This window comes from Suncus etruscus, chromosome 1 (assembly GCF_024139225.1).
Source record: "Suncus etruscus isolate mSunEtr1 chromosome 1, mSunEtr1.pri.cur, whole genome shotgun sequence".
In the NCBI taxonomy this organism is placed as follows: Eukaryota; Metazoa; Chordata; class Mammalia; order Eulipotyphla; family Soricidae; genus Suncus; species Suncus etruscus.
Window position 1 is genome coordinate 201,398,303 of NC_064848.1, and position 8,041 is coordinate 201,406,343.

The following is an 8,041-nucleotide window of genomic DNA, read 5'->3' on the forward strand; positions in this document are numbered from 1 at the left end:
AGTAGTTCAGGAAATCAGACAGTATTGTCAGGTTAAGCATGGTTATTCTATAATTAAATGATTACAGGAGCAGGAGAAATAGCACATGGTTTAATGCACCTACCTTACAGCCAACCGTGATTTGATCCCATGTAATGTATATGGATAACTGAACATCACCAGTGTGATCCCTCAGGGGTGGCCATTAAATATAACCAAGTGTGGCCCAACACACACACACACACACACTCAAATAATAATAAAAATGAATACATGATCATAATTCTCAATAGGTATATAGACTAAAGAAAGTGTAATGTTTTGCTCAATTTATGAAATTTGGACCTCAGTGTTAAAGAGAAATGAAACTAGCAGTCATTCCATCTGAACAAGTGTTTCTAGGATGCACACACGCACACGCACACGCACACACACACATATGCATGCACCATCTCAGGCAGGGAAAAGATGTAAGTCAATAAGGTACATGTGACCTCCACAGATCTGCTTGAATACCATTATATCTTTGCCAATCTTTTTTTATCAGTAAATGGGGAGGGATCCACTGGTTTTCGGAGCCTATTTCTAGCTCTATATTTAGGAGTAACCTAAGTTATCATTCCAGAAGATTGAATCAGGGTCTTCTGCTTTCAAGGTAAATAAATGTCTTTCCCCATGTTCTATATCTCCAGTAGCCAATTTTCCACTCTTTTTTTTTGTCCCCCAATTCACAATACAGACCAGGCAAAGTGCTTGGGTTGAGGTGTATATGGGGTGCATTTACTGTACCTCCTCTTTTTGTAACATCTCTTTTACTGTACCTCCAATTTTCCACTCTTAGCTCATGCCTTTCTTCAATTTAAAAGATGCAAAGATGAGCAACCTTACCAGAGTCCAAGAAAAAAGAATTAGAATAAAATGTGAGCAGATTGAATATCCTCTTTCTGAAATTGCCTGAACAATTTCCTGTCACAGCTTTCACTCTTATCTCCATCCAGAAACTAAATATTCTGACCTGACACCCTTCTAGAGAGAGCAAACTGGAGGGAAGATGGTGTGAATAAAACTGAGCACAACTGTATCTCCCCAAGCAACTCAGGAAATGGAGACGTGGATGATATCCAATTCTATTTTATTTAGTCTTTTGCTTGGACTTTCTTTCTTCCTTTCTTCTCAATCAATCAACAAACCTCTTCCTGGTCTATACTCTGGATATTTTCTTTCTCATATTTTAAAATATTTCGCTTTCCATCTCCTACTGTTACCTTATGAATGTGGAGGAACAAAGTGATATATTCAGGAAATTCCCTTGTGATATTTTCAAAGCTTTAAAAGCCTTGATGACATTAATTCATTAATTTCTTTTTACCACTCGAAATGATTCCAGAACTTATCCGTTTCAAGCCTTGACTCTGTGAGGAGAATGAAAATAAAAAGGCAATGCTTGCTTTTAGAGAATTAGAACGCTTCCTGCAGAAATAGCACAAAAACAATGAAAGACCAGAAGAAAAATATAATGAAGGGGGGAATCCTCAACATAATATTGCTTCAAGTCCCTTGTTACTAATATTAACTACTGGCAAATTCTGAAACCTCCAGTAATCATAGATGAACACAAATGTTGTTACAAAGAGGTGGTAAAATGAGCTATTAATGCACTTCTTGCTTCTGTACAATTTAGGAAGAATCGAGTTTGGTAATAAAAGGCAAAACAAAACAAAAACCCCAGATGTAGAGAAGTGACTAATTCCTTGCTCAGTAATTCTTTTCAAAAATGTCTTTGCTGAGTTAGAGAAGTGAAGGTTTTATCTTTGGAAATCATCTCCATAGTAGCAAAACGACTTTTCCTGTCTGCTTAGTTTTTACCAAATTATTACAATTATTGAAACTGAAAGCTCAAGCCTTGCATACCAAATATATCTAAGTTATCCTGTTCAACCCTTTTGTGAGTTTGCAGAAATGACAATACTGGTACTTTTTCTTTCTCATTCCTGACATACCTCCAAGTTGTTATGATCTTCCATACCCTTACCAAAATAAGGTCACAGATTTGGGTGTTCCCAAAATTGTTATGACCTCTCAAAATGCCGGGATTGTCTGAGCCTGTCAACTTTGCTTTGTAAAAACTCCAAGGACTTTGCAAGTTTGCTGTTTCAAAAAGAATGAATTTGTTACAAAACCAATTTCTTTACAAAAAAAATTCTGGCCTGGACACAAGAGGCTGTCTGACTAGTTGGGAGAATTGTTTGATCTACCATCTGGCATTTGTTTGTGGTCGCTAAAAATCTGAAGCTTCCTTCAGAGCTGGAGAGAGAGTACCAGAAGTAACATGCCTTGAATGCTACCATTTTGACTTAATCCCTTGCATTGCACTTGGTAATCACATACTGTGCTCAAGTCACTCCTGAGCACAGAACTAGGGATAACCTCTGAACACTGCCCAAATAAATAAAAATAAACATAAGGAGACATTCTGAAATTTGTATTCTCTGGTTTTTCAAGCAAGGGCGAAGATTAAAATCACTCCTGTCTCCAGACCGTGCTTTCAGGAATGAAAAGTTAGCAAATTAGTTGTCCACATTGTAGACTTAGAAAAAGAAGTTGAATGGGGTGATAGCATAGCAGTGGGGCATTGACCTTGCACACGGTGGACCCAGGATGGACCTGGGATCAATCCCAGGCATCCCATATGGTCCCTTAAGCCAGGAGCGATTTCTGAATGCATTGCCAGGAGTAACCCCTGAGTGTCACCAGGTGTGGTGAAGAAGAAGGAGAGGAGGAGGAGGAGGAGGAGGAGAGGAGGAGGAGGAGGAAGAGGAGAAGAAGAAGAAGAAGAAGAAGAAGAAGAAGAAGAAGAAGAAGAAGAAGAAGAAGAAGAAGAAGAAGAAGAAGAAGAAGAAGAAGTTGTTGAGAGAAAAGATAGACTTGCTGAGTCTACTCAGCCAGCCCCACCCCCTCACACCAGAATAGAGTCATACCTTGTCCTTCTTATTTTGAATATAGGTATAGAGGCTAACAGCCAACTGTCCACTAAGATCTTGTGGTGGCTACCTCATTTATCATAGCCATGAATAAAAACAGTGTTACATTGCCAAGAATTCAGCATGATTTTGTGGGTTCCAAATTGAAATCTGTGAATATATGAAATGTGTGAATAGCTCTTTTGGGCTATTATTTTATTAATTGTGTGCAAGGATTTTTAAAAAGTACAGTGGTAAAGAGTCTCAGATGTGGGGCCGGGCGGTGGCGCTAAAGGTAAGGTGCCTGCCTTACCTGCGCTAGCCTAGGACGGACTGCGGTTCAATCCCCCGGTGTCCCATATGGTCCCCCAAGCCAGGAGCGACTTCTGAGCGCATAGCCAGGAGTAACCCCTGAGCGTCACCGGGTGTGACCCAAAAACCAAAAAAAAAAAAAAAAAAAAGAGTCTCAGATGCTTTGATGGTAGTGTAGGACATAAATTTTGTATATCAATACCATAAACATTTACACTATTTTAACCCAGTAGGGATTAGAAACAAATTAAGTTAATTCTATAAAACATTAACTTTTTAATATCAAAAATAATTTGAGCAAATAATATATCATTTTATATTAATGTTATTTAAGTTTTATTTGTTGGGTTACACACTGAAATGTTTAGGGGTTATTTCTGCTCTTCACTCAGGAATTATTTCTGGAAGTGCTTGGATGAACCAGTACCAAGGATCAAACCTGGGTTAGCTGTAGGCAACACAAGCACCCTACTTTGCTATATATATATCTTTATCCTCATAAATATAAAATTTTGCAGTAGAATAATGAACTATTTTTGCTATCATAATGGTATAAAACATTTTATTCCCTTTCCAGCATCTTCCTTTTCAGAATTAGTATGATGAGCCGAGAGAGATAGTACAGTGAACAGACCACTTTCCTTGCATGTAGCTGACCAAGGTTCAATCCCCAACAACTTCTATTGTCCCCCAAGTGTAACTAGGAATGAGCCCTGATATGAGCAGAGTCAGCAGTAAGCCCTGAACACAGCTTGTTGTGACTCAAAAAATCAAAACCAAACTCAGAAACCTTTTCAAATCGTTGTTGCATCACATTCAGTAGGTTGTGATGACTTGGTTAGCTTATGAGACTAGTTTTCAAGAACCATTAACCTTGTGAGCTACAATCTATGTGCAGCCAGACATCAAAAACCAGAATCTGAGGGTGAAGTTATTGTGGTGATATCATGAAGTATCCTAAGACTGTCAGCTTCACCTGTCCACTTAGAGATGAACCATCTCGAAGAACTGTCTTTTACCTAATTAGTAAAAAGTGCTGTGTTGTTAAGCACAAATAAGCTAATACAGGGCTGGAGAGATAGTGCAGTCGGTAGAGTTTCTTGATTGAGGCTGATCCAGGTTTCATACCCAGCTCCTATGGTCCCCTGAGCCAACCAGGAGTGATTTCCAAGAACAAAGCCAGGAGTAAATCCTAAGCACCATCAGGTTTAACTCCTTCCCCCCCCCCAAAAGGTGAATGCAATGGTTTAAATAGGAATTGTTTAGAACACTGATTTCAGAGTATAGTGAGGAGAAGAAAAGAAGTAGAGTGGAAGAGGAGAAAGACGTGAAATAACGAGGGGCAGGGTTCAAGTGGATTCAGGTACATTGGTGGTGTCAAGAAAGGACAGAACGAATATCCAGATCACAGAATCAATACCACTGAAATCATGAGACACAAAACTTTTACAACCCTCTTATGAGGGCAGGCTGGGGCAGGAGAGTGATTGTCTAAAACTCAACTAGAAATAATATTATAAATCACTATGCTTTACATAAAAATATTTAAAGAGCTTAAATACCAATTTCTCATCATCATTTTCAAAACTGCATTTTAAGCTCTCCTGAATATAGACATTACTAGTGAGTGGAAAAGGTTTGGGGCTTTGCAACCTATGCATTGTAAAACTGGGCATCTGAACTGTTTAACATTCATGTTAAAGAATATTAAATAGACCAGTAAAAAAAGGAAGCTCTCTCCACCTGCTTTTCCTTTGAGGTCCCAGTTCAGACTTGTTCTGAGAAGCCTTTCATATAGGATTCCACTGTCACTGATTCTCCAATAGCACAAAACCCAAGTCTCACCAGCTTGCAGGAATTTCTCTGGGCAAAGCACTAGAGCACTGATGCAAGTTCGGACTCTAGAAATAACCTTACATTTTAGCAATGAAAGTGAGTTGTTTTTACAGAAGCTGATATCAAAGACTAGAACCAAGACCTAGACTATCACAGTAGATGGAGAGAGAAAGAGAGAGAGAGAGAGAGAGAGAGAGAGAGAGAGAGAGAGAGAGAGAGAGAGAGAGAGAGCAATTTGTGCTATTCATTCCTAAGGACTCTCCTAACAGGACAACAGCATTTAGGAGACCTTTCCCAGTGAAATACCCCAAACATCACCCTAAAAGTCAACTCAGACTAAGAATGTTGGCTCTTTCTGTCATTTATGGGATCCCCATTGACTTCTGAGTGTTGCCTGAGGGCTGGAAATAGGGAACATAAATCTCTACTGGTCTTTTAACAGACATGTAGTTCCTCAAGGGAGAATGGCATGGGGTTAGTTCTACCCAGGAAACTCAAAGAATGTTGCAAAATAGAAGTACTATATGGAAACCACTCTGCAGTATAATTCTTCTTTGCTTGCATGTAAATATTTCTTTTCTAATTGCTAATTCTGCATATAGTTTGAGTCGACAATTTTTAGTAAAAAAAGAGCTAATATCCTCAGGGTTCCTTCTTCATCCTTCCTCCTCCTTCCTTCCCTGGCTATCTCCATGAGCTGTGTCTACTACATGCTATATAAAAGTTATACAACATCCTCAAACATGTCATTTCCTAGATTTTATGTTCTTTTTCTCCCTGTGAGTATATTTCCTCAATACTTGGCTCAAATGAGACTCTCCTTTACCATTGTTTTCTCAAACTTCTTTCCAATAGTCAGAGTTCCATAAATAATTGTTGACTATGTGTGAATGAAATTGACTTTTCGAGTGTTTTTGATTTTTATTTTTGTTTCACTAGCTTGAATATTCCTATAAAACATCAGGAGACCATAAAGTTCTGAAGGGAAAGTTCTGTCTTTCACATCTTCCCAGTAACTCTTTCTCTGGTCATTTGATCCTTTCCCTGTGTTATGTTTGAATCCCCTTAAAATTGTTATGTTGAAATTCTAGACCTCTTGTTCCCCTACCCCTGCCTTGTGACCACATTAGGGGGTGAGCTTTAAGAGGCAGTGGGGTCAGAAGAAGGGCACATTTATGGATAAGCCAGTCCTCTCTTTGTCCCCTTCAACTCTTTGAGCCATAGCCAATGAACAGGCAGCTTAGGACCTAAAAAGCAGGTCTCAACCAGCCTCTGGACCTATCATCACTTTCATCTTGGATGTCCCGATGAAATATTTATAAATAAAATTTTGAGACATTTTTTAAATATACCTGGCAATATTCAGGACTGATTCCTGATTCTGGGCTCAGGGATCACTCCTAGAAATGCTTAGGGAACCATAAATGGTGTCAGGGACTGAAGTGGATTTAGGCCCAAGTAAGGTAAGCACCTGATCCTCTGTACTATTTCTTTGTTCCAAGTTTTGTTGTTTTTATTTCAAGATACTTCTTCTGTGTCATCTAGAGACAGTGTAGAGAGCTCAAAACCTTCAATTCTCCACAGTATCTTGGGTTCCTTCCCTAAAGAGAAAAGTCTCATCTTGAACTTTAAAATTCTTCCTGTCTTTGCCATTGGTGAATTGGGGTGTGATAATTAAAATATAGAGCAAGTGTTACACCTGCTGTGCAATCTTATTTGATTTTCCAAATTATTTTGTTACTACTTCAAGGCCATATCAACTATCACATTGTAAACTCCTTTTTATATGTCTGGCATATAGAAACATGCAAGAAATCACACATGCACTATACAAACTTTCCTAGCCATAGATATTGTGCTATATTTATGTTTCTAACTAGGCACTCAGAATCATAATTAAATGCAAAATGATATAAAATATTTGCAGAATGAGTGAGTAAAATAAGAAAGAGTTTAGACACTAACAAAATATTGACCTGAGTTTGAATCCTGTTTAGTCAGCTCTAATTTTTATATATTTTTCACGTTTTGATTTTCTAAAACTTTCATTTGTTAATATCTAAAGTCAAATTAACCTATATCTGTACAAAGGTTTCATACAATAATTTACAGAAATAGTTGGAAGTACCTAAAATGGAAAAACAAATGGAAGAAGAGGGTTTGTGGAGAGGAAAAAGTGGGCAAGGAGCAGGAGATAAAGAAGCAAGAATAATAAACTCATTCTCACCAAAAGCAAAATGAGAATAACATACACAATGGATAACATATACAAAATACCAAAACCAAATGGCAATATTATCAGGTTTTAGTGACTTGTGCAGGAAGAGAAAAAAATAGATTGATGGTGGGGGGAAAAGTGGCTATATCACTAGAAACATATTATCCCCCACTCAATTTTTATTTAATCATCATGATTTACAATACTATTAAAATAGAGTTCTGGGAATATGATGTTCCAATGTAACACCTACTATCAGAATGTCAGCTTCCCTTCTCCAGTGTCTCAAGTTCACTTCCACTTCATTCCCTTGACAAATTTACTTCTTTCGATCAACACTCAGAACCTGTTTCCACTGACCATTTGTTATTCCCTTATTATGTTTCTTTATGTTCCATATGTGAGAGAGACCATTTATTTGTATTGTCTCCTTGACTCACTTCACTAAGCATAATGTCTTCAAGTTCTAGCCATTATTCACTAATTGCAGTATTTCCTCTTTTCTTACTTTATTTTGTTTTCAAAAATTTTATTTTTATCTAGGCATTGTGCTTAAAGATAAATTCACTCACATATCATTTCCAACAACACAATCATCACCACAGTATTAGTTTCCCTCCATCAAGGTCCCTTTCATACAAACCTTGAGTCAATTCTTTGTACCAACATTATAGTTCTGTTACCTTTGGCCCTTTATTGCTACCATACTTCAGATTTTTTTTTATTGCCACACATA

General features: G+C 37.8%; 1 pseudogene; it reads right to left on the minus strand.

Moving 5' to 3' along the window:
- Positions 1-693: 693 nt before the first annotated feature.
- On the minus strand, positions 694-803 carry LOC126032740 (uncharacterized; annotated as a pseudogene).
- Between the last annotated feature and the right edge of the window lie 7,238 nt (positions 804-8,041).